The sequence below is a fragment of the Mauremys reevesii genome, linkage group 13, assembly GCF_016161935.1.
Source record: "Mauremys reevesii isolate NIE-2019 linkage group 13, ASM1616193v1, whole genome shotgun sequence".
Classification (NCBI taxonomy): Eukaryota; Metazoa; Chordata; order Testudines; family Geoemydidae; genus Mauremys; species Mauremys reevesii.
This window is the reverse complement of record NC_052635.1, coordinates 39,577,914-39,605,349: the sequence shown is the minus strand read 5'-3', so window position 1 is coordinate 39,605,349 and position 27,436 is coordinate 39,577,914. Positions and strand designations below refer to the sequence as shown.

Below are 27,436 nucleotides of genomic sequence, written 5' to 3'. Positions count from 1 at the left end.
TCTCTCTCTGGTGTGGAGAATAATCTAAGGCTGAAACTTACTCAACCTGTTCTGGGACATGGCATGGTGCATGGAGGGAATGCACAGCCTATCATTGTCTGGCCTTTATGTGAGCCATCCAGAGAGGAGTGGAAGTGTCCCTGTGTTCTGCTGTCTCACCTCCAACACATGAGTAAGGGCCAGCCATGCTCTGTCCCACAATGCTTGTGTGCTGGATGGAGCCCAGATCTGGAATGCTGCTAGAATAAACAGTGATATTAGGCTTGCCACGTTACTGTTACTAGGGGCTGGGAAATGGCAGGCATTGCTTCTCTTGGAGATTTGTATCAGCAGAGCATCGTTACCTTTTCACCCTTGTAAAAAGGAATCTAGCTTGGTGATTGCAGTAATATGCATGTGTACAGCGTCTAGCACAATATAATAATTTACTAATATGAATATTTCATGCAAGTCCAAGACGCATGCATTTCTGCTTGTCTAGAGCAACTAAGCGCCTATACCTATTTGAGCGCTGGGAATTAGGCCATATTCCCAACTAGCCCAAAGAGGAACAATTTCAAGTGAGCCTCTGCTGGGCCTCCCTAAACATGCATCTTCTTCCCATGCTCTTCAAAAATGTGAACATTTTGTTGGAGCAGCCAAGCAGGGCCATATAAGAAGGGCTGCTCAACAGAGCAGGGGCAGTCTCTCCCTGGAGTACAAGGGAGAAGGACTGGCTGCCTTAGAGGAGTACCGTAGATAAAGCAGTGCTAGGCGGGATCGGTATCAATAGGGAGTTCCAGCCTGAGGACTGCCAGATTGAGGCCCCTGATACAAAGGGCCAGGAAGGGGGTAGGGCTACGGGGAAGTGGCGGCAGCGGGAGTTGGAGGAGTGGCATCACATGGCTGCTGGCTATGGGGTCTCTGGATCGGGGCCTGGAGTAACAGGCGGGCCCAGCCTCCCTCCTTTTTCACCCACTTGCCACAGAGAGGATGGCCAGTATTCGGACTGCAGTTTACCCCTTGAGGTGAGGGGCTAGACCAAAGGCTGCAGTAGGCCACAGCGGCAAGTGGATGGACTAGAGACAGCCAGTTCCTCTGGAAGTGGGGAGAAAGCGGAGTGGCGCACAACCACGGAGTGGACCCCCGAAGAGGACGCCGCGGTCCAAGGAGCGATGCGGGTCTTAGCGGTGGAGCAGAAGTGACGGCAGTGAGACACCCCTAGAAGAAGGCGCACCAGCAACCAAGAGCTAATTCCCAACGCGGCCAGCAGGAGGCGCCGAGGTGGTGAGTCCCACCCTGTCTCAATATCACTTTTTCACTAAGAGGTGGGGATACCAGTTAAATGCATGTTCTGGCAACAGGCACCTGTCAGATATAGTGGACTCCATTATCTCTTAAACTATGTCTACACTTCAAGCAGGTAGAAACTCCAGCTTGAAGAGACATACCAGCCCAAGACACTAGGTACATACCGGGACAGTTAGCCCGGTAAGTTTGCACTGCCATCGCTAAACTCTATCTTTAGTACACAGGCAGTGCTGGCACTGGTGTGTCTCCTCAAGCTGGAGTTTCCACCTGCAGCTCAAAGTACAGACATACCCTTAGATAGTCTAGAATGAAACTGGCCATAATTTAAAATCAGACCCAGAGGGCCAAATTTTCCAAAAAGCTCAGATTCCATGTAGGCATCTATGTGAAATGGGCAGATTGCTTCAGCGCTCAGCGTTCCCACTGAGAGTAATATAACCCTCTCCCCTCCCTATTGAGAACAATAAGAGCTACCAGGTGCTGCCCACTTCATTTGGGTGCCTAAAAGGGAGCTGACATCTTCTAAATATCTGGCCTAGAATGAACTAGGTTCCTCTACCTCATCACACATGGTCTTACCAGCCAATGTGGCTCAGGTTGGAGTTGCATGTTACAAGCCTGATTTTGCACCCCTTACCTTAACTAGCACTCATGAGTCTTGCCACTGAAGCCAACAGGACTACTCCGGTAAGTAAAGGCTACTCAGTGCGAGTGAGGGTTGCAGAATCAGGCCCTAAGAAAATAGTTTGTAATCGTTAATTTCCAACTGAGTCAGAAACTATTTCCCTTTGCTGTGCAAAAGAACTGATGCTGAGAGGATGGGAAAGCTCTTGTGTTCCAGTTTTAAACGCTTGATACCTTGACATGGTGAGAATCAGGCCCAGAATGTTTACACGATGTTAGGTGAGCTGTTGTACCTTTCTCCGACATTTCAGTTTTTCAAACAGAGAAGGGAATGTGAGTTAAAAGTATGTTTTGACAGGAGACAACGGCCTGATATATTGAACTATAAGATCTACTAGTGAGTCCAAAAGGAAACTGCAGCAAATTGCTTCACAAGAGCATCTCATTTATAAGATAAACCACAAAAGTGAAGAATTTCATGTGATACGGGAAGAATGTCTCTAGCGTATATCCAAGTAAACACAGATGTGCAAGTGAAAGGTACGAGATCAGTAGGGAGATAATGTGGGTGGCAAAGTGGTATTGAAATCTAGAATGTTGTTGCTACATGGCAGTTTATTGTAAATTATATGCACATAGAAATATACACAAATATTTCGTTTCATTATTCTAAAATCAATAGACTTCTTTTATCACGGGGGTAGCCGTGTTAGTCTGGATCTGTAAAAAGCAACAAAGTTCTGTGGCACCTTATAGACTAACAGACTTATTGGAGCATAAGCTTTTGTGAGTGAATACTCACTTTGTCAGATGCATGTAGTGGAAATTTCCAGAGGCAACTTCTTTGTTAATTACATTTTTAAAATATTAACATTTTAAGATGTGCTGCAAAAAACAGCACACTTTCTAGATGCTCAGACCCTACAGTGATAAGCGTAGTATAAAAACCTCTATAGAACAGAATAGACGGAAAGCCCTCCCTATTGAGGAACTGTGTGCACAACATTTGGGGTATGTCTACATTACCCGCCAGATCGGCGGGTAGCAATCGATCTATCGGGGATCGATGTATTGCGTCTCATCTAGACGCGATACATCAATCCCCAAACGCACTCCCCATCGACTCCAGAACTCCACCAGGGCGAGAGGCGGAAGCAGAGTCGATGGGGGAGTGGCGGCTGTCAATCCCGCGCCATAAGGTTGCGAAGTAAGTCAATCTAAGTCGATCTAAGATACGTTGACTTCAGCTATGCTGTTCTCGTAGCTGAAGTTGCGTATCTTAGATCGATCCTCCCCACAGTGTAGACCAGGCCTTGGATTGAAGTCAAGGGATAAAAATGGGCGGGAAGGAGTAAATTTAAGACCAAGACAAAAATATGAAGAAATGAGCAGCAACCAGTTATACAACTTGTAACACTATAAGCTATGCAAAGGGTAAGTAGTTTTATGAGGCTGCAAAATATCATGCTGGGGTGATACTCTGCCCTTGAAAGAGTGGTTTCACTCACTTCAGAATGTGTAGATTGTTACATTCATATTTTTAGCCTGTAAATATAACTTTTTATTGACAGTAAAAACTGTAATTAGTACAAGTAATGGCCTATATAAAGGGACACTATCCAATATAGTTAAAACTAGACTTACTACCAGCTGTGTTTTACTTTATATATAGGTGATGGGAGCACATGAATGCAGATTGCTCTTCCTGTGTCCTCCATTCACGGGTGCAAGAACAATAGTGAAATATACAAGCATCCTGCCTCTCGCCTGGGCGTTAGCTAACGCATAATGGATTAGTATTAGGAGTTCGTACTAGGGCAAGAAAGACTGTCACATGAGAATGAAGAACTGGCAGAGTCGTCATGTACAAACTGAGAATAGCAATTCATGAACTGAACTCACAGCAGGTTTTGAAATGTTGGCATGTAAGTTGGAAAATCACCAGCTCTTTGTATATTTTGGGCCTTGATTTTATACAAGTTAGAAGCACAATTGCTAGAAGCACATGTGAGTAACTTTGCACATGTGAGCAGTCCCAGTAAATTCAATGAGATTGCTCACACATGTAAGTTACGTGGCATGGTTGAGTGTTTGCAGGGTTGGGACCTTTATTTGTTTATGTAGTTTGTGAAATTGCATATGCAAATAGTTAATTATAAACACTTGTCCAAGCAGTTGCCAAATGTCCACCTTACTAATTCTAACCTTGACCATCATTTTCCCTGGATAGTTCCAGTCACAAAGTTATTAGTCACATTACTGTCCATGAATCTAGCTGCTCCGTACCAGATAGCTGACCCTGCAGAATGAGCATCCTACCTCCGTCAGCTGGTTGGGCAGTTTTCAACAAAATGATTCTTTTGTCAGAAAATGTGAAAACTTGTTGGGTTAGATGAAACTTTCATTAGGAAGGTTTCTCAGGTCCAGGACAGAATTCCTCCTCAGGGATGGGGAGACAGCCTGGAATAGCCAAGTGATTAAGTTAGGGCACATATTTGGGATGTCTGAGCATCAGGTTGAAGTCCCTGTTCTGAATCTGGCTGTGCAATATCTTGCCTGGGTCTCCCAAATCCTGGGTGAGTGTCCCTAGCCACCTTTGGGGGTGTCCATTGCTCTTTTATTTTATATACACACAGGGGCAGCTCTAGACATTTCCCCGCCCCAAGCAGGGCGGCACGCCTGCGGGAGGTCCACCGGAGCCGCCTGCCGCCCTCCCAGCGACCGGCAGAGCGCCCCCCGCGGCATGCCACCCCAAGCACGCGCTTGGCATGCTGGGGTCTGGAGCCGCCCCTGTATACACGTTTTTTAAAGGTCTCATTTTTGTTCTGCGGCAAATGAAAACAAATTTCATAATCTCAGCATGTTTCATGAAACAGAATTCTTGTTTTCCAGCCAGCCCTGGACAGGATTAAAGGCCTATTCCCCAGTTAAAGGAAACCCCTTCCTGATGGTGCCTTTCACCACAGCCCTGCTGCTTTTAACTACAAGCAACCCAAAATGAACACCAAGTTAAATGGCCATATATTCCCCATAAGCCTTACAACTAGGGCTTGTTGATTTCTTTCTATCAACCTTTTTTCAATGTAAAATTCTATTTTCAGTAATATGAACATTTTCACAGGGTGCTTCAGCTGTACTTAAATTATCGATTTTTTTTTTCATCAGGAAAACATGAAAAACTAAAATTCCTCAGTTTTTGGCCAAAAAATGTTCAATTTCCAGTTTTTCAATGAAATGTCAAAAGTTGCTATGTGGGAAAGAAATCCCATTTTCCAGCCAGTCTTACAACACATCTATGCCTGCAGCAAGCGGCTACTCTGACTTGGGTACAGGCTTCAGAGCCAGCCACTTTACCCACATCGCTCTACTTAAAGTCACCCCTGAAAGGTTTAAGATAAGAGAGAAGGGCCGCAACTGACACAGCATGCAGCAGCCCACCTCTGATGTAGCAGAGGTGAAGGCAGGCAAACGTATTGCACTAGTACCTGTGAAACTCCACAATATCCTCATTCACTATAGGGCTGATGTTAAACCTTGGTTCTAATCTAAAACCCACACACTTCTTGGGGAGAGGAGAAAGAAAACACCATTGTAAACTATTAATGTTTTCTCCGTAAGTCTTGTTCTGGCCTTAGACATCAAGGCCCAGAAAAATACCTTTATGTAACAGATGCATTTTTACTCCCAACATTTGAGGCTGGGCCCGAGAGAATGAGGAAAGGGAATATGCACTGATTTTTTCTCTTTTGCTTCTGGAATTCTTTTCTCCAGACATATACATTATTAACCGTGTACAGGGAATGACCAGAGATTCACTTGTGTTTTGCAAAGGGTCAAACCTTTTTTCCCTACCTGACCATCAGGTTAATGGGCCTTCATTTGTTTAAAGCATAGGTCATATGGCCGGGCAGTTCATCCTCAGTCTATGATGTGTAACCCTCTGTACTCCAGCCTTGTACTTAATTCCATCAACCGTTTATTCTATCTTGAATTTCCTACATGAGTTTTCACTATTGCCTCTTCTTCGGTAAGGGTGGTGAAATTTTGGATAACTGTCTGTGATAACCTGTCAGGGTTCAGAATTAACTACAGTTCAGTGATTGAAATGAGGTCGGGAATTTAGTGGGACCTTCCAGATGTGGATAAAATAGACCTAAATAATCATATGATGTTATTATTTTTAATAGTGATTAGTGATCCGTCCCTCACTATTGTTTGTTGCTCACACTTACTGCATCATAATCACATTGAGTTCTTTGGTACAGGACCATGTCTTTGTCTGCAAAATTCCTAGCGCACAATTGAGTGGTAAATTAGTGTCCATCATGGCTGCAATTTGTAATTAAAAAGTGTACTGTTATGTATAATTAAGTAGTTACATGGAGCAGTTTTTATAAGATCAAAAAAGTTATTTTTAAAAGAAAACATAAGATTGTCTTCAGAAACCCCGGGCCAGTTTTTCAGCTGGTGTGAATTGGTCTAGCTCTGTGGGTAGCTGCAGTAAAATTGTGCTCTCTGCAATTTAAGGTTATAGCCTTATAATTAGGGGAGCAAGTGAAGCAGTAAACAACCATTAGGAGCTGTGGTTGTTCAATGCCTCTGAAAATCAGGCCATTTTATTCACTCCCAAGTGTTTCTTAACACTTTCTTGTAGTGTTGATTTCACCGTGGTTGGTATTTTGATATACTGCAGCTGCTTTAAGAAAGTAAACTGTATTTTAACCAGCTGGAATATCTTGGGACTGAGTCACAGAACTGTACTACCAATAATGACCATTATTTTTGCCTTTAATAAACATGGGGTTTGCTTTTGACATCTACAGTGTGTCAAGTTTTAAACTGCCACAAACAGTGCTTAATCAAACTGACTAAAAATGAACCAAGCTGGCTGATTCTTCCCATGTTGCTTGCTCACAGGTTGCTCACCTCGTGATTGTGGAAATAGGAATGAAGACAGAATAAATAAGATAGAATCACTACTGAACCAAGTAATAAAAGCATTTCTGCTTTGTAAGGACATATCTTACACACATTTTGTGGTAGAAAGGAAATTTGGTGTGTATATTGGTAACTAAAAATGATGGAACTTATCAAGCTCAAGTTTCTGCAAGTGGCTAGTCCTCAATGAAGCCTAGTTTCTAGACCAGTGGCCAAAGATAAACAAGCTCAAACTGAACAGTAAGAATAAGGAACTAAAACAAATCTGTTTGTAATTATACAATGAAAAATTTCCCCTGTGTATGGAGTTAGTGAAAGAGCAGGATTGTATAACAACATAAACACATAACACTATCACTGTAAGCCAGATAAATGATTTTGTGCTATAGTTTCACTGAGTTCTACAAAGTTTTGTTTTATTATGAAAGTCCGTAGGGACATCAGCAGAGAGATTAAGTACTAATTTTTTTAAAAGAAACATGGAAATTAAATACATAAACTTACATTAATATAATACTTAAGGTTACAATCAGTATTGCCAACTGTAGGTGTTCAAAAAATAACCGGTCAAGACCCAAAAATCATGATTAACTTATATATATATTTATTTATCCATTTTATTTGAGGGGGGGATTTGCCTTCTGATTTTTGTACCTCTAGAATACACTCAGGACATGTTTTCAAGATTTTCTCTACAACGATGAGGGCTATATACGTATGTTTTTTTATAAAGGAAAACCTGAGATTCTCATGAAGTAATGACTTCAGGAGCTGGGGCTTTAAGAAAAACACCCCAAATATCATGAGACTCAACATAAAATCAGGAGAGTTGGTAACACTGTTTTAAACAGTTTTAAACACTTGAATGTTAGGAAATGTAAATGTTAAGGTTATCACAGTAACCTTAACTCATCCACTTGTGCATGAAGTATTTTGCATTGCCAATAATGGTATTATGTCAAATATTCCTTTAATGTACAGTGCTCCCTCTGATATTTTCACACATCTCCAACTGACTTCAGAGGGAATTGGATGGATGGATTTGAAGTCAAAACTGAGGAGAGTGAGCAAGTTATAAGAACCTACACTTTTGCGTTTCCTGATATTTCAGTCTATAAAACTGTAACCTTAACGTTGTACTAATGCACATTTATTCATCTATTTATTATTTCATTATATTGGTAGTAGATTTAGTCCAGTGGCACCAAAAATGACCAGACATGACCTAGTGTGTTTTCCTATGCCACTAGATGGCATTCTGATGTAGTTTTTAACAATAGAGCAGGACGCGCATGTTGATTTGGATCGAATGTTGAGGATTGATTGGAAAGTGGATGCGAGCAAATTGTCTTGCTAAAACAAAATTCTGGTTTGTTTTGTGCAGATTTTTTCGGGCTAGATGTTTGTACTAGATTAAGCCTTTTTCTTCTGTGATAGTTAAGTATAGTTTATTGTGTCTCTCTGATAGTTGTTGTTCTCTTGTTGAGAGACCGCTTTCTCCCAGAAGCAGTCTATTTTTTTTAAAGTTGGTCCAAACATTATTGTCATTCAGCTCTGCAGCAGCTGCCTTACTGTTTTACATTATCATATTGCATAAATTCAAGCAATCTGATTGTCAGATTGTAACATGCATGTTTGTTAGTCTCATAAAATCACACCAACATCATCACTCTGAAAAAGGGGTTTTAAAAGAAAATAAGGAGCAGTACAGATCCCCATTATAACCATAGTCAAACAGCGGAGCATGTATGGCATTTGCACCTAAATTGCATGTCTCAGGTGGTTGGTGGCAAACAGCCTTGTGTCTGCAATTTACCCAAGGTATGAAATTAAGGTACAACAGATATAGTACAGTGATATCCCATAGATTACACATACACACCCACACACTGCCTTTCACTTTGTTCTTGGAAGAGCAGACCTATGCAGTAGTACTGAGTTCAAGTAAGCAGAAAAACATCCCAGTGAGGCAATTTTACTGAATTCATTACAGATGGTCTTTAATGTAATTTGTGCATGAACTATACAATATGGAAAACAGCACAAGGGCATTAAATCTCACGTGTGCACACACACACACACACACCCTGCAGGCTCATGATAACATCCCAAGGCATCAAGCATGCTGTAATGGTTACCTTGATGTCGTGAGACCCCCATTGTTTGTTTGTATATATAGCATTGATAATGGGCATGTGAATTGCTGTGTTCAGCAAGTCCATGGGTGCAAGAGCTCACCCATGATCTATGAAAGATACTCAGTGACTGTCATCAAGCAGCCGAAGGAAGTATGGAGTAGTAAGAAAGATGCTTCCAGGATGCTGATACAGTATGAGAGGAAGGTAGCCAATGTATAGCAAAATCCTGCAAAAGAAAGTGTGTCAGGGGAATGAGAGGAGTCAAAATTAGAGGCAGCAGCAGGGTGGGAAGATAGTGGAATCTGTGCGGACAAGAATTTACAACTTGAGTCCTTGTATTTCACAATAAAAAACCAGACACATTTTGAGTTATGGAATTCTAGTGGATACATAAATCACTTGAGATAGAGAGGCCCCATTGTGAAGTCATTGGAGATCTCTGTGGTAGAAATTCACTCCATACAGAAGACCGGCATGAGGCCTATGGTATGCATAATTTAAGTCCCACTTTATCCCTATTTTGAGGATTTGAGTGGTACATAAAGCTTGTGCTGGCCCTCTGCACAGGAGAGAATTTCACTCGATATGAATAGCGTGAAATAAATGCTAGCTATTTTATTCTTGATCCCTTCCAAAGCTCCCTAATACCAAAGTTCTTATAATGGCAATAATCTCAAAGGGCTAAATGACGACATCTGCATTCCCTCACTAGAAAAAAAAATATTAGTTCGCTCTTCTTTATATGATCCTTTTTACAGAGTTTTAATTATTGCACTCTGGCATATTCAAGATGCCCTGGGTACTGCTGAAATTGTTCCCACCTTATGTGCTTTGAGTCCAGTCCTGCACCAGTGATAGTACATGGTGCCCCGTTCACTGATTGAGGCTTGGGTGCTGTGTCTGATTATTTTAAGGGTCAAATCCAGACCTGGTATATGTGGCTGCAACTCCATGCAAGTCAGCAAAGCCTCTTCTGCCCAGAGTCTGTCAAAATTTGACCTTCTGATTCTCACTGGAAACTCTGGGGGAAAATTTAATTTGGGAATGGTCAAACTTGCCCTTGTCATCTCTTTATCTTGGTTTAAATGTTTCTTCTTCTTGCTGTTTGTTTTTTGCTTCAGTTCTCTCAACAAATCCAGGAACAGATTGTTGACTGAATTGTCCTGTGGAGAGCAAGGCCATCTCATTGAGGCATTCATATGCATTAATTTAGGATCAACTCCTGTTTACTTTAACCCAGCAAATTGTGGTACTATTATTCATGCTCCCATCCTTTTTTTGATATGTCCGTTGTGATTCCTACTGGCTTCTCCACTATCTCCTTAAACAGCAATATATCCAGGTGTAATGGGGACACTCTCACCTCTTGAGGGCCTTCTGGCAGTTGGGTGTAGTACTGCAGTCCTTTTCTCACCCTGACACCCCCTGCTGGCCAACCTTGGTGGGACCAAGCCACAATGTTCAAATGAACCTGTTCCAGGATATTAGAGTCCAATAATTGTCTGTTTGCCCTTGCTTGGATCTTCAGCCCTGGCTCTGGGCTAGGGTGACCAGATGTCCCGATAAAATCGGGACTGCCCCAATTTTGAGGAGTTTGTCCCGCGTCCCGACCAGAGTATGGTCGGGGCACCATTTGTCCCGATATTTTGTTTCCTGGTCTTCGGTGGCCATTCGGCAGAGAGCCCTTCAGTCGCAGACGGTCTTCGGCAGTATTTCGGTGGCGGGTGCTTCTGTCTTTGGCGGCAAGGTTTATTACTCGCTGCCGAAATACCGCCGAAGACCATACGCGACTGAAGGGCTCTCCGCCGAATTGCCGCCAAACTCCCGGGCGGGTGAATGTAAAAATAAATAAATAAAATAACACCCCCCCCTGCGGCGGTCCCGATATTTTCCCCTTAACATCTGGTCACCCTACTCTGGGCCCTTTAAATTCAGCCCCCAAAATAAGGTTTTCCCCTTCTTGGGGTTTACACCACTTTACCTGTGGCCAGTAGGAGAAATACAACACCAAAACCAAATTCCAGATTTATCAGAGATGCATACTTACAACATTTCTTTATAGTGCAGAATGCTGGGGAATGAGAAAGTATGACGTGTCCAAACTTTCTTCATTCCATATAACCTGCCTCAGAAAAATCCTCTGTATCTTTTGGCCCAGAACAATCTCAAATCAAGATCTATTGACACAGTGCAGCCAAGAGGATATTAGCACCATCCTTGCCAGGAGGCATTGGAGATGGATTGGCCATGTGCTTCGGATGGAAACTGATTCCATCACCAGAGTAGCAATAAGTTGGACACCTGAAGGCAAGCGAAAACAAGGCCACCCAAAAACAACATGGTGAAGAGCTGTGGAAGCCAAGCTGAAAAACCTGGGGCACAGCTGGGGAACCATTGAAAGACTTGCCAGAAATAGACAGGAGTGGAAGACCTGTCTCGCTGCCCTAAATGCCAGAGGCATAATGGGAACATGATGAGGAGTAGGGGAACCCAGGCTTGCCCACTACTCTGGGTTCCACCCAGGGACCCTATAAACAGCAGCTACACACTGCTCAATTTCAGTTCATTGCTGCTTCTTCCCTGAGCCTCTTCCTACCTGGCCTCTTTTAGCTTTCTTCACCCTTTTGTCAGGGTTAAGGTTTTTAGGTCTTCACTTCCTGCAAACCCAGCTTAAGCAAACGTAGCCAGAAACAAACTCTGGGTATCCCTCAAGCTCCTTTGGCCAGAGAGGAGGACCCTGCCTTGCCCATCTGATCCCAGCCAGGACCTGATCTGATAAGGCTCTTTTAACTTGAGCCTGCTGGGCACTGATTGGCGGGCTGCTTCTGTGAGGCCTCTCTAGGCAGGTGTGGAAGACCCACCTGCACTTCTCCTTTTTTCCTGGGTTGGAGTGTAGTAAGACCACAAAGCCTCCTGTAGGGAACCACAAAGACCAGGCACACCCCATCACAATGGGTTTTGCAAAAACTTGAGTTGCAAGAATTCTATAATTAGGCCTGACTAAATGGTTTAGTGAACTTTTTCTTAATCTGGTCCATGGATAGGGCTAGTGAGTCTATAGCCAGATTAAGTCTTCAGCCCACGATAAAATAAGCACTGGAGTTTCATAAAGATTCCTTCTAGATTGATTACTGGTGTCAAAGATCTTCCAAATAAGAAATTACACATCTTAATTGCTGGCTACAAATAGTATTTTTTGTTTCTTTTTTATAGATCTATTTAATCACCAAGTTGATAATCTTCAGCGTGGGTACCCAGGTCAGCAAGCTCCTTTATCACATGCCTAACTTTCAGCACATGATTAATCTCATTAAAGACAGTGGGACTACTCAGGCTTAAAGTTAGGCACGTGCTTAAGGACCTTGATGAACTAGGGTCTCAAATCCTCATCTCAAGCCCATGGAAGTCAGTCAGTCCAATGGAACTGGCCCATAATCTTGTGGTGGCTAATTATTTGCAAACTTTAACATGCCTCTTGTCACTTATAGCATTTGTGTCATTGTTCCTGTATTCCTGGTACATAGTCTCAGCACTTTCCTAGTGCGTGTTTTGTGTCGCTGCTTAGTTCTTCTTGAATTACTGCAATGTGTTCTCCCAAGCAGTTAAATTTCCTTAAAGCTTTATCTCTCTTAGCAGGTTTCCCTGGGATCTTCTCTGGATTCTGTTTGATATAAATACAACTGTCAAGCTGCAATATAATTACTGCAGGGAAACCTGATACTCAGAAAGCCATTGCTGCAAATGTATGTATGTGTGTTTAGTGACTTCTGGCTCTTCATGCACCCACTTGCCAAAATCATCGACAGTTAATGATGGTTTGCCTGTGAGTTCTGACATGAACATGGGGCTGCAATTCAGAACTGACTTTTATTTTCTCTGAGCCAGAGGCAATCGGTCAGTAGCAGGCAGAGCCGAACTTGCCTATTTGAGCTGCCTGAGGGGACCAAACCACTGAGAGCAACAGCAAGAATTAAAAACAAAAAAAAGGGGCTGGGGGGAGCAAATGCATCCAAGCTACAGTTGGAGCCAAAGGTGGATTATACTAGGGATTAATTGGGCCAAAGAATATAGGCAAGAGGGCATATAATATTGAAATTAAGGGAAGAGGAAGATAAAAAGATAACTTCAAAATCTCCTGGGAGAGCATTTTCTCAGTCCCTCAAGGTTAGGAGGCCAACGTGCACAAGATACCACTTTTGACCTAATTAAATTGCCATTAAAAGTCTTCAAATGTCATTCTGAATATTTCACTGGAGAGGCAGTTTGTTGCAGGAATCCTGAGAAGGGACATTTAAAAAGAAATTAAAGACAGAAAAAATGAGTGATAAAGGAAAAAGGAATCTTTTGGGGACTTCAAGGAAAAGAGGGTCGATCTCAAGCATGTAGAGAACCTCTCTTCTAGTGCCAATCACCATTAAAAAAAAGAGAGAAATTTTCAAGTCCATCTCTGAGGACCACAGGAAAGCACTCTCAGGGTTCATCTACACGTAAACCACTCCAGTGGCACTGCTGCAGTTGCACCGCTTTAGCGTTTCAGTGAAGACACACTACCGATGTCGATGGGAGGAGTTCTCCCATCGGCGCAGGTAATACACCTCCCCAAGAGGCAGCAGCTAGGTTGATGGGAGAATTTGCCCGTCGACTTGGCACTGTGGATTTTTCACATCCCTGAGTAACATAGTTCTGCTGACCTGAGTTCGTAGTGTAGACCAGGCCTTAGAATAAAGAGGCAACTCCTAGAAGTGGAAGCAGGACTGTAAAACAAAACAAAAGGTTGTCCTCCCACACAGTTGGGCTATAAAATGAAAGGCATGAGGTTTGATTTCAATTTAAATTGTAAACAATATTGGGATTTTTTCCCCCATAAAATCCTGTCGGAGAGTCATTTGGGCCAAGTACCTTTTCTCTGATTTCATAAAAGCCAAAAGTCCATTCTGTCCCTTTGGACGAAGGCCCAGATGTTAGAGAAGCTATTGCTGATTACAGTGGAGCTGTTGTTGCTCCGTTTCAGATTTGATCAGTTTGGGTCTGCGTCCAGTTTCCCAGAGAAGTTGAAAAACTAATTAGATTATCTACCCCTGATTTTAAAGTAACTTTTTCCCTGTGCTAATCGGATTTCTACATTACATTAAGACTCCCTTCCCCATCCTTGAGTTACCTTGTCAAATATTTGCCTGTCTAATTCCCTTAGTGGAAATTCCAGTAGACTTCATTAGTATCCATGCTACTAGTTTCTGCTAGAGTCTGTTGGTTTATACCAGTCTCCACTACTCACGACTGGATGACCAGTAGCCCCATGAATCGGTAGATAATAGACCTGTTGCTGCATTCTAAAATCACCTTGCCAACTGGAACCATGTACATATTTTCTACTGTATGTTCCATGAGGGTTGTTAGCTCATGTAATTTTTATTCTAGGAAGATATCTGGCGAATACATTTGCGTTATCCATTTTAACTGTTTCCTTTTAATTTTATCAAGTAGCCCTTTGTTGTTCTGTTATGAGACAGGTCTTTATTATGCCGTTAAAAATGGAAAAGAATGCTGTTGCCAAGTAGGAACACAATTGCCTTTCTTTCCATGTGCAAAGAGGTGTTTCTTTTTAACACCTAAATATGGACCCTAAATTTCTCCCACCTCTGCAAGAAAACTGTGCTCAGACCGAGAGTAGTGTTACATGACCACATACGTTACCATTGATAAAAACAAACCACAAACAATTAAATGTTTGTTCCAACCACTGAATACCAAAACCAACAGCTAGTATATGGAAGTGGTATGTTCCCAGTCCATATTCTTATCACACTAACCGTATTCCTTCATGTCAATGCTTCTGGATGTGCTATATATACTCTTAATTGATTGACTCTAAACTTTTTTTAGTGTCTTGAACTTGTGGCCTTTCTGTCTCAGACCTAGCTAATCACAGGAAACAATCAATACAAATAAACTGCAATAAAAGCACTTTCAAACACGTTACAGTAGGTCATGCTACCCCAAAACTATGGCTACACTCAAACTCTCTGCAGAGGCTCTGCAGAAAAGGTAATACACAATCCTAGACTACATTATCTCTTTTAGAAAATATCTATGGGACTGAATGGGGGATAGTGTCAGGCCCTCCCAAACTCTGCTCCCCACCCTCAACTGTGTGTACCTCAGACCTGCAGAATGTTGTGCATGGAATGATGCTGGAGGGGATAGTGACAGATATATGGCTGACCGACCATACCCACATAGGGTGACCAGATGTCCTGATTTTATAGGGACAGTCCCAATATTTGGAGCTTTTTCTTATATAGGCTCCTATTACCCCCCACCCCCACACCCATCCCAAATTTTCACACTTGCTATCTGGTCAGCCTATAGCCACACAAGGAAGGGAAGTCTGTGCAGACTATTGAGCCCCATTCCCAACTAGTGTAGCATCATTGACTTCAAAGGAGGGGTGGTGATATACAACAGATGAGGACCTGACCCTCTTAGAAGGTCTTCTCCATGCTTAGATCAATGTGGGAACAGCTCTGCCTTATGTTCCACCAGCTTTCCCTTGTATTGTATTTTTATATTAAATCATTTCACCACAGGAAATTTTTATGACCCCATTTCTACACTTTTTTTCAATCTTCCTTGTAAAGCTAGCTAAAATAATTATTGGTTGCATAAAACAAAACTGGGGGCTTGAGCCAACTCTTATTGAGTCTTTCCATTGACTTTAATTGGCACTGGATAAGCTCCCTTACCTACCTGTGGACATATATCCCCATGTTTTCAATGAACAAGGATTTCATAACAATCTATAATTATGCAAAAGATCATAGAAGGGCCAGTATGTTAAACTCTATTGTTCTTCTTCGAGTGATGGTCTGTATTCCAAACGTGGGTGCACATGCGTGCCACGTGCTGGAGCCAGAAGGTTTATTTAGAAGTGTCCATTGACTTGCATGTGCGTCATGTGTTCCCTCCAGTTCCCTCTTACTGCCACATGGCCTGAATCATAACCCCTGTGTCTTTGCGCTCTGAGTTTTTACTAAGACAGTGAGTTTTGTCTGTCATAGAAGGGCCAGTATGCTAAAGTCTACTGGTGCTGTTCCATATGCTCAACTCTGTTGTTTATCTCCTGTTCATTTCACATGGAGGACCACTAGCCTCAGGTCCAATTCTTCATAAAAATAGTCTCTGGCAGGATGCATTTGAAGTAGTTTTCTGTATCATCATTTCAATGTTGTTCCTTGAGGCAATCAAAACAAGTTTTGATGCCATCATTTATGAATTACCATGACTAATTAGAAGATCACCCCCTCAGGTCCTGATTCCGTGCCATTTGGTTTGACATTAATTTATTCATTGCCTTATCTCAACAGAGTAAGTTAGGTTGACTTAGGGCAAGTCTACATGACAAAATTAAGTGCTAAGTTACGTCGACTTATAGCCACCACACTAATTAAACTGTTTGTGCCTGAGTTCCTAGTGTAGACCAGGCCTTAGAATAAAGAGGCAACTCCTAGAAGTGGAAGCAGGACTGTAAAACAAAACAAAAGGTTGTCCTCCCACACAGTTGGGCTATAAAATGAAAGGCATGAGGTTTGATTTCAATTTAAATTGTAAACAATATTGGGATTTTTTCCCCCATAAAATCCTGTCGGAGAGTCATTTGGGCCAAGTACCTTTTCTCTGATTTCATAAAAGCCAAAAGTCCATTCTGTCCCTTTGGACGGAGGCCCAGATGTTAGAGAAGCTATTGCTGATTACAGTGGAGCTGTTGTTGCTCCGTTTCAGATTTGATCAGGTTGGGTCTGTGTCCAGTTTCCCAGAGAAGTTGAAAAACTAATTAGATTATCTACCCCTGATTTTAAAGTAACTTTTTCCCTGTGCTAATCAGATTTCTACATTACATTAAGACTCCCTCCCCCATCCTTGAGTTACGTTGTCAAATATTTGCCTGTCTAATTCCCTTAATTCATAAATGTTTCCCTGGGAGTGAAACATAACCCTGTCTTGTTTAGACGCCCATAATTCACAGGCATTCGTTGTGTAACAGGTTTAGCCTTAATAGGTTTTGGGGGTCTTTGAAGGATGCCTGAATGTATTCCAGGCTTTTAATATGCCTGTCTAGTGTTTCTTTTCATTATTTTTATATTTTTATCTAAAAAAGAGATTATCTGTACTCTAATGTAAGCCTTCAGAGAGCCCCATAAGATAAAGGTAATGGGACTGAGCCTATGTTCGTTCCATAGAATAAATAACTTTTGGAACAAAAGGCTTCACTTTAGCAGATCTATGTTGTTGATCAGATTCTCGAATTCTGTTTTTCCCTAGCCTTGCTCTCAAAAACAGCTGGACCGTTTTAGCGGAAATATTCCAGAAATGTGCAGTGGAATGTGCAGCCACCTGATACGGAAAAGTTCATCCCAAATAGTTAAAGTTTAGCAAAGTTATAACTGAAAACAGGGTCTTGTAATGGGATGTGTCAGGCAACTTTAACAACAAGGAGCACAACCAGCCCTGCCTATAGAAAGTGTGTGTGTGTATTTGTATTTATAAATGATATTGAAAAGGCATAATAATAATTTACCTACTTCACAGAGTGTTCTCAAGCTTAAATTTAATGTTTGTGTAGCATTTTGAAGCCTTCACAAGGAAGGTACTGTAGACGTGCCAGGTAGTAGTATTAATTTGAGCACAGCTGCTCTTCTATTGATACTGTGTGGGTGGGGAATCACTGATGGCATTGGTTGTAGGTGCTCATATTCTATAGCTCTTTATTTTCTGTTTACTTTAATTATCTAAAAATTATTTTTCTTATTATTGGTTTTGGGAAAAGCAAGTGAATCTCCATAGAGAAGATTAAACCATTTACACTAGCTAAAGAGATGGGTATTGTCTCCTAAATGTGTAGTTATGGTTGAAAGAGCCTTTTCTTTCCAGGCTCCTATGTTCACATACTTAAGATTATATTCTCACATTGTTTATACCTATTCCAATCCTACAGAAGTCAATGTTGGACCACAATTTTTCCTTTACAACTTTTTTTTTTTTTTTAAAGTCAGGCTCCGCCAGTGTCTTCAAAACACCAATGCACTTTCAACTACAAGGAGACTTGGGAGTGGGAAACTATGCCAAGATCCTCTTTAGTTGAAATTACAATTGGATACATTTACATAATTTAATCATGTCATTTAAATTACTTGAGGATGCTATTTTGAAGTTGAGACACAGAGCATGACAACAGCTGCTCTAGATAGCCTCTAAAATGTGTAGGTATCTTGCTTGATGCTCCCAGCTAAATTGGCAGTGCCTCTTGCTTGAGTGAACATAACAAATATGTTTTGAGATAGGGCCAAAGTAACAAAGCTGCCTTACATCAAGCTAACTCTATAGCATGGACCAGGGTTCAGGGCAAGAATTGAAGAATTAGTCCTTAAGGTGCTATAATTAATTACTGAAGTTTTCCTTTAAATAACTCCTTTGGATGTGCCCATACCTTTAGGCTCTTCTGACACTTATCTTTGCTAAGGCATTACTTGTGCAAATATACAACTTTGGTGTGGCTTCAAGAAAAACACGTGTAAATGCACAGCAGAGAATTACTTTGTCAGCTTTGAAATCTTATTTATTAGATGAAAGGTAAAATAGTTTGACTTGAAAAAAGATATAATCACCTGTTGTACTCTTTGAACTGATTGCCAAAGGATTAATTGGCTCATGAAGGTTTATCCTTATGTTATTAATTTTTTGCTGCAAACAGTGACTTTTTATGTCAGTGGTTCTCAAAGCCGGTCTGCCGCTTGTTCAGGGAAAGCCCCTGGCGGGCCGGGCCGGTTTGTTTACCTGCCACGTTCACAGGTTCGGCTGATCGCAGCTCCCAGTGGCCGCAGTTCGCTGCTCCAGGCCAATGAGGGCTGCGGGAAGCGGCAGCCAGTACATCCCTCGGCCCGTGCCGCTTCCAGCAGCCCCCGTTGGCCTGGAGCAGCAAACCGCAGCCAGTGGGAGCCGCGATCAGCCGAATCTGCGGATGCGGCAGGTAAACAAACCGGCCTAGCCCGCTAGGGGCTTTCCCTGCACAAGCGGCGGACAGGCTTTGAGAACCACCGTTTTATGTGACATATGAGATGTGAAAATATAGGGGGTGGGGAAGTTCTATGGGTAAAAATAGCTGAATTTTCATTTAAAAATCCAATATCACTTTAAAATGTTTCCAATGTAACTTATGGTGTGAAAAAATTTCATCTACTTGGCAAATACTACACGGTATTCTGAAACCTACTGCATTTTCCTTTCTCATGTACCTGTGTTCCTCAGAGTTTATCCATAACCCCTTGTTTTCTGTATGTCATTGCTCCTATCTTGAAATCAACAAATGGTTTAAATCCTAGAGATAGGGGACTCATTTACTCAGGGAAATGGGGTTGGAATACTGAGCTTCTTGCTTATGGGTCACTTTTGAATCTTGACCCAGGTCACAATATTACGTAGGCCCTGATTTTTGCAAACGTGCTTGTTCTTAACTTTACTTATGTGACTATTCCCATTGATTTCAGTACGGCTACTCAAGTGAGTAAAGTCAAGCACACACATAAATGTTTGTAGGATCAGGGCTATGGTTGTTTTCAAAGCCAAGTTTGTCAAGTGACCTGTATGAAGTGAATTGGTTCCTAGTTGGACACATGTCCACATTACAAACCCCACTGCCACAACTGGCACCTTGTTTTGCAGTTTGAGAAGGGAGGCTAAGAATTAAATTAGACTGGAGATTGAATTATCCTCTCACTTCTTGAATAAGCTAAACCCTTGCTGGAAGATGAGGGGAGATCAGCCACCTTTGCATCCCATAGAATCGTTTATTAAATGCCAATTAATTACACGTGCTAACACATTGATAGAAAAGGGCACTACACAGGAATCACTCATTTAACTGTCAGAGCCTTTATTATTGGTGATGATGCATGATAACGAGCCCAGCTTGATTGTCAGATCTCAGATTGGGTTTGCAAGTGGAGATGGTTGGGGGAACTTTGTATTTGTACTAAGTAAATTTGATATGGGAAACCAAGGAGGACTTGATCTGGGGACCATTGACTCCAGTGGATGTTGAAACAGGGTCTGAGACAACATATTTTCCAGAGTAGAACTGCCATATAAGGCACATTTCCTAGGCCCTGTGGGAGCAAGTTCACTGCCACTGCTTCAGCCTGTGCCTCTGTCTGCTGGCTGTATAAACCATGGGTGCTGGCTTTTTCCTTTGCCCAGAGGTGCTCAACCCCCACTCAGCCCCAGGCCCTGCCACCACTCCATCCCTTCCTCAAAGCCCCACCCCCCCAAACTCTTTCCGCCCCGCCTCTTCCACCCCCTCCCCCGCTTCTCTCCCTCCCTTCCAGCACCTCCTGAATACCGCGGAACAGCTGATCACAGCGGGCAGAAGGCTGGGAGGCAGGGGGAGGAGTTGATAGGCTCAGCACCCACTTTTTTTTTCCATGGGTTCTCCAGAGCTATTAACTCAGCATCTTTCACAAACTCTGAAATTCATTTTGTTAGACAAGTGAGCAGAGAATTAAATTTCCATATGTTACATCAAAGTTATATTGTTATCTCTATTTACTTTCAGGACAAACAGCATTAAAAAGTCTGATTTTTTTCTAAAAAAAAATTGGTTATATTTCTAACAATAGTCTCCTAAAGATCAAAACCTAGTTTTCATTTCTTAAAAAAATAAAAAATTAAAGCAAAAGGCAAAACTCGGGGAAGTAGACGTCAGTATGGAAGGCCTGTCCTGCTGTGCTCTAACTATGTATTTTGATGCAGTAATGAGATGGTGCTTTATTAGAGAGGGAACTGCTGGTGGAAAGATGCATTAGAAAAAGTAAAAGCTGTAACATTGAATTTATAACCACCATGCTTAGGATTAAATTAAACAAGGACTGAAAATAAAATGTGATAAAAAACAGAATGTCAGTACGCCTCATCAGTGAACCAATTCAGATATTTTGGAGGTGGGGGGGGCAAATTCTGGTCCCCTTCCCCCCCAGCAGGAATTGTGTTTTGTCCCTGCTAATCTCCCCCCCCCCCTCCCCCCGTCTCCTCCTGCAGGGACTCCAGGTGTCTCAGGCTGGGGAATCTCCCACACACTACATGAGCCAGTCACTCCAGGTGTCGAGTTCTCAGCAGACTCCCCTGTGCTCCACCCTACGTGAACAGATTCCCATGTGTCAGTTCAAAACACCCTTTGACCTGGCTACCCCAGCGTCTGGAGGGAGGGGCAACCAGGCCAAATTTGAGTGGCATTGTGACCCAGGGTGCCAGTTTACACCACCACTCACTGACATTTGGCCCAGCTGCCCCTCCACCTGTATGCAGGTGCAACCTGGTCAAATTTCAGCCTTGCAGCCATGCTCTGGACCACCCTGGCAGCAGCCATATTGATTTAGTACCGGAGCACGACTTACAAGGGGCAGGGTCGTGCCCTTCCCCAGCTCTGCAGCCTAGGGAACTTGGAACAAGCACAAAAACTTTTTTGGGGGGTGGAGGAAGTTGCCTCCCACTGCCCCCTTAATTGGTGCCACTGTGGTCATGTTAGTAAAGTGATCAGGATTTGACTCCACTCTTCCTAGTGAGAGCCTCATCCAATGCCCATTACAGTCAATAGACTACAAGTGGGTTTTGGATTAGGTTCTGAAGGCCTATCCTATTGCCTACTGAAGTTGACTGATGTATTTCCATTGACTTTAAGAAGCATTTTGATCAGCCCCTGACTAAAAGCCTTCCTGCAATGGGTCTCTCTCTCTCTCATGACATCAGAAGGGAAGGGCTCAGAACCCTGGGGTTGGTCCTGAAAGGGGTCTTTGAACTCAATATAAATACACTTAAACCAGAGATGTACAGGGGAACAGAGCAGAAAGATGGTCTTCTGGCTAAGGCACTGGATTGGACTCAAAATCTGAATTCAGTTCCCAGCTGTGCCACAGACTCTGTGTGACCTTGGGCAAAGTGGGTGAGGTTATATCTTTTATTGGACCAACTTCTATTGATCAGAGACCGGCTTTTGAATTTACACAGAGCTCTTCTTCAGTGTAAGCTTGAAAGCTTCTCTTTTGTCTCTCTAATATCCTGGGACCAATACAGCTACAGCAACTCTGCAAAGGACCTGGAGCAAGTCATTTCATATCTCCTTTTTCCTTAGTTTCTCTTCTGTAAAATGGAGATGATAATACTTCCTTCTCTCTTGCTCTTTGTCTACCTTGTCTGTTTAGGGTTCAAGCTTTTTTGGAGCAGACCTGTCCCTTGCTAGGTCCATTGCTTAGGATAAGGCAGCCCTCATTGCCACTGGTTACTAGGTACTACTGAGATACTGCTGAAAAATAAATAGAGGGTAAATTTTTAAGATGGAGTTATAGAAATGGAGAAAATTCCACTGCAAAGCTTGAATGTTGTCAAGTGACTATATGGTAATATGCAGTGTTGTTGTAGCCATGTCGGTCCCACAATATTACAGAGACAAGGTGGGTGAAGTAATATCTTTTATTGGATCAACTTCTTGTCTCTCTCACCAACAGAAGTTGGCCCAATAAAAGATATTACCTCACCCACCTTGTCTCTATGGCGATATATTTTTCTTTTCATTTCTAAATCTGTTGACTGGTCTTTGTGTAAGCGGGGGAATGGTCCCGCTATTGTGGGGAACTTTCCTGGCTTCTGTGCTACCCCGGTGAAGTGGGCTAACGAAAGGATCTGAGTCCTCGCTCCCACTTCCTTTACCCAGAGGCCTCCCTGCCCTTGAGGACTCTCCTGTTTGGCAGAGTTCTCGTAGCCCCAACAAGACTGGGCCCAGGATTCCTGGGGGGCTCAACCCCCAACCCTGCTGTGGCCACCTAGGACAGGGGCTAAGGTGTCCCCACTCCGGGGTACCCTCTCTGCACTGGGCACCTCCCTGACCCACTGATTATTCCAGACAATTTAAAGCAAATACAAGTTGTTTACTTAACAATCAATTTAAAGAAAATAATAAGAATAAATGGGAACGGTTACAGGGAAACACATCACCCTGCTCTGTGGCAGGGAACATTACAAACAATGTCTCTGGACATCAAGGCACTTTGCAGTCTGTTCCTTGTAGGCCCCAGGCCTCCTTCTCAGGCCCTGGCTGTGCTGCAGGGATGCTGTGGGTGGGACACTTGAAATGGTGGTGACCACACACCTCCAGGCTTTGGGTGGTGGGATCCTTCTTCCCAGTGCCAGCCCCCCAGTCAGGTTAAGATCCCCCTCCCAGCCTGGCCTGCATGGACCCTTGGCTGGAGCGTCTTTCTGCGCTGGGCCCTTTTACCAAGGTTCCCCCCTTGGCTGGCCCCAGTTGCTCACCACACTCTGGCTCTCTGGCTGCAGCTCTGTTCCCAGCACAGGATCTGCTCTCCCTGGGCTGTGCCTCTGGCTCTCTGGCTGCAGCTCTGTTCCCAGCACAAGGTCTGCTCTCTGCGCTGTGCCTCTGGCTCCAGCTCCGCTCCCAGCACAGGATCTGCTCTCCCTGGGCTGTGCCTCTGGCTCTCTGGCTGCAGCTCTGTTCCCAGCACAAGGTCTGCTCTCTGCGCTGTGCCTCTGGCTCCAGCTCCGCTCCCAGCACAGGATCTGCTCTCCCTGGGCTGTGCCTCTGGCTCTCTGGCTGCAGCTCTGTTCCCAGCACAGGATCTGCTCTCTCTGGGCTCTGCCTCTGGCTCCAGCTCTGCTCCCAGCACAGGATCTGCTCTCTCTGGGCTGTGCCTCTGGCTCTCTGGCTGCAGCTCTGTTCCCAGCACAAGGTCTGCTCTCTGCGCTGTGCCTCTGGCTCCAGCTCCGCTCCCAGCACAGGATCTGCTCTCCCTGGGCTCTGCCTCTGGCTCTCTGGCTGCAGCTCCGCTCCCAGCACAGGATCTGCTCTCTCTGGGCTGTGCCTCTGGCTCTCTGGCTGCAGCTCTGGCCCCTCTGGATCTGGCCTGGCTCTGTTCTCCAGCTCAGCTTGGGCCCCTGCTTCCTCCTTAGCTCGGCCCCACTCCGTCTGACTCCGGCACATTCCTGCTCACACACGGAGGACGGGACCCACACTGGCCTTCTGTCTCCCTGATTAGCCGGCCTGCCCTGTCAATCAGGCTGACCTGGAGCATTGGCCTCTTGCCATTGTTCCTGGGGACTGTCAGTCTCAGGGTCCTGATTTGCCATCGATCCCTCCCCTTTTAGTGCTGGGAGCTAGCAGCCAAAACACCCCCACTGAATGTTAGTAAGGGGGCAACAGTCCCCTTACATTTGCATAAATAATTATTTCCTTCAGGCACCTTTTTAAAAATGTACGGTATGTTGTTGTGGGATAGTCAACCAGTGGGAAAAACAATTAATAGAATACAAGGCACAATTTGTACCATACTGATTCAATAATTGGGATTTAAATTAATACTGAATAAATATCTCCAGCAGTAGGAAAATAATAGCAAATATTTTTCCAACATAATTTTCATTTTTTTTTCCATGATGCCTTTCAACAACTGTTACAAATTTGACACATTTCTCAACAACAGTGGTGAGACACTGTGTACATTTATGATCAAATTTGCATGCAGCTAAACAATGGTGTAGCCTTTAAATTGTTAACGTATTGACTTTAATGTATTATAACCTCTTTTGTCCCTTTTTAAAAAAAAAATAGTTAAGACAGACTTAGGCCTGGTCTACACTAGGGGGCGGGGTCGAACTAAGGTACGCGACGTCAGCTATGCGAATAGCGTAGCTGAAGTCGAACTACCTTACTTCGAACTGCCTACCTGTCCAGTCGCCGCGGGATCGAAGTCCGTGGCTTCCCCATCGACTCAGCCACCGCCGTTCGCGGTGGTGGAGTTCCGGAGTCGATGGGAGCGCGTTCGGAGTTCGAACTATCGCGTCTAGACGCGATAGTTCGAACTCCAAGAAGTCGAACTCTACGCATCGACCCGGCGGGTAAGTATAGACCTACCCTTAGAGAAATCACTTTGTATTTTGTTTTAATTGGCACTCCTGTCATCTGGTTTCCATTTAAAATGTCCAAGGTTGGTTGTTTGGTTTTCTTTCAATCCTTAATATCCAGTGTGTCTACTCTGAGGTTCGAAATTTGCATTTTTTTTTCCTATTAATTTTCCATTTGGAATACATAGAGATAAGTTTGCCCCTGAACTATGCACCACTCCTAGTGGTGATCTTATCTCTGTTTAAAAAAAAAATCTGTGCACTCAGTCTAAAGTGTGGTACTAATTTTATTATGTCTCTGAGAAGCCAAAGAGAGAGATTGCAGTCACTTTGGGAATCTGCATGCGCACATACCTTTTGCCTAAACTGCCTAAAAATAGCAACTTTTTTAATGGGAAAATTCAGCAAAGATCAAACATACATCCGTAGCTTTAGTTAAATAAACTTGGGACTTCAATGGAAGTACATAGATTAACAATTTTTAACACTGGCGCTTTACTGTCTAGTAGCCTGAGAATATAACATTACATACCAGCCGGTAAATCCAGGGCCTGGACTCATAGGCTTTTGGCCAACTGAGGTTGTCTAAGGTGACATCCCTCTTTTCCTTGGCAACCAGAAGGCTTTAACAATGCAGGATAAGGCCCTAGATTTGGAGATTTATGAGGCATTTCAGCTTTTTGATGCTAAAATCAAAGTAACAATGATAGATTATAAACTCGTTGTGAAGAGACTCTCTCTTTTGGGTTTGAAAAGCCCCCAGCTCCTTGGGGACTCATCCGGGTGGGAACCTCAGAGGTTGCTGGAGTGTAAATGACCTATAATAATAATCAAATGAACAAAACCTTTCATGTTCTAAGCAGGTGAATAGCTACAGCAAATAGTTCTGGAAAAGGGGAACCTTTATCATAAAGTTCTATGGACAATAATTGAGACAAACCCAAGAAAAGGTTCTATAGAGAGTACCCTTAAAAGCTATCAAACTGAATGGGAAATAAGGCCCTTTTTTGAAATCAGGATAATTGTTGGACCAGCAAAATTAAATCTTTGCAACTCTGCACATCCAAGGGCTTGGCTACACTTGAGAGTTGCAGCGCTGGTGGAGGCTTTCCAGCGCTGCAACTTAGTAACTGTCCACACCTGCAAGGCACATCCAGCGCTGCAACTCCCTGGCTGCAGCGCTGGCTGTACACCTGGTCTGCTTGGGGTGTAATGAGTGCAGCGCTGGTGATGCAGCGCTGCTCGTCGGGTGTGGCCACACACCAGCGCTGTTATTGGCCTCCAGGGTATTAGGTGATATCCCAGAATGCTTTTAACTAATTACTCTCTTTGTTTTGTTATGCAGCCTCTCTTTGTTTTGTTGTGAACGCGGGGCTCCAGGAGCTGCTTATCTAAAAAACAAACACAGCTCCTGTTTGCTGTGATCAATCTGTAACTCAGTGAACAATCAAATGAGATAAACCCTGTGAATGAGGTAGGCAGGGGGATGAGTGTTTGCTTGACGAGAGAAACAGCGGGGGCGGGGCAGAGAAAGGGAGTCCATTGGAACAGCTGCTTATCTGGTCTGCAGGCTGTTTGCAGTTAAGCGTAAGGGGTCGGGAAAATTTTCTGATTTTGCAAGGCAGGGAGCTGATACACAGTGTCGGCTCCAAAAATCCACTCTTTCTCTCTCTCCCCCGCTCCCTGTCACACTACACCCCACCCCCCTCTTTTGAAAAGCACGTTGCTGCCACTTGAACACTGGGATAGCTGCCCATAATGCATCACTCCCAACTGCGCTGCAAATGCTGCAAATGTGGCCACACTGCAGCGCTGGTAGCTGTGAGTGTGGCCACACACCAGCGCTTTCCCTACACAGCTGTACGACCAGCGCTGTAACTCCCAGTGCTGCAACTCTCAAGTGTAGCCAAGCCCCAAGTTATTTTTACCCCACAATGAGCCTGGGTCATTGTGTCTTGCTGACTGCATAGGCTCTGTCAGTGTTTTCAGCCACTGACACACTTTGTTCTGGTCTGTTCTTGGGATTATGCTGAAAGCTACATGAAAAGTGTTTGTTTGAATGGCAGTAAGGATGTGCTAATGGCCTTCAAGGCACACGTTATCAGGCAGCATTAACACTTCTTGGCAATTGAAGGCCAGATAAAGATTGCCCTGTTGGATGCTAATGGCTTAAACCTAGACACCAACTGGCAAATAGGAGTCCTATAAGGAATAGAAAGTGGTTATAAATGGCATGATAGATCAGTGCAATGTGCTGAAACAAAGTTGGCCAGAATGAAAAGTTCACATCCAAACCTTCATGTGAAGGTTCAGAATCTTTTATTATCATCGATCGTGTGTTTTGTGTGTATCATATGTATTATCGATCATGTGTATGGGGCCCCCTTGTGTTAGGCACTGTACAAATACAGAGTAGTAGCGGGTTCCTGCCCCCCAAAGAGCTTACAATCTCAATAGACAAGACCGAGACAGGGTGGAGATAGGCTTAG

The 27,436-nt window shown here is 43.5% G+C and overlaps 1 protein-coding gene across 3 annotated transcripts in view; it reads right to left on the bottom strand.

Annotated features, from left to right (window-relative positions):
* EDN3 (endothelin 3) overlaps nucleotides 1-27,436 on the bottom strand; it is a 131,099-nt gene that overhangs the window by 23,194 nt on the left and 80,469 nt on the right. For 2 of the 3 annotated variants that reach the window (XR_005587737.1, XR_005587736.1), the window contains exons 1-2: nucleotides 14,149-14,304; nucleotides 4,234-4,374 (exon numbers count right to left, since the gene is read on the bottom strand). The gene's annotated coding sequence lies outside the window, so the exon portion shown is untranslated. Of the gene's footprint in view, nucleotides 1-4,233; nucleotides 4,375-8,835; nucleotides 9,217-14,148 lie in introns of those variants that run through there. The other variant, XR_005587738.1, reaches the window with a different exon arrangement.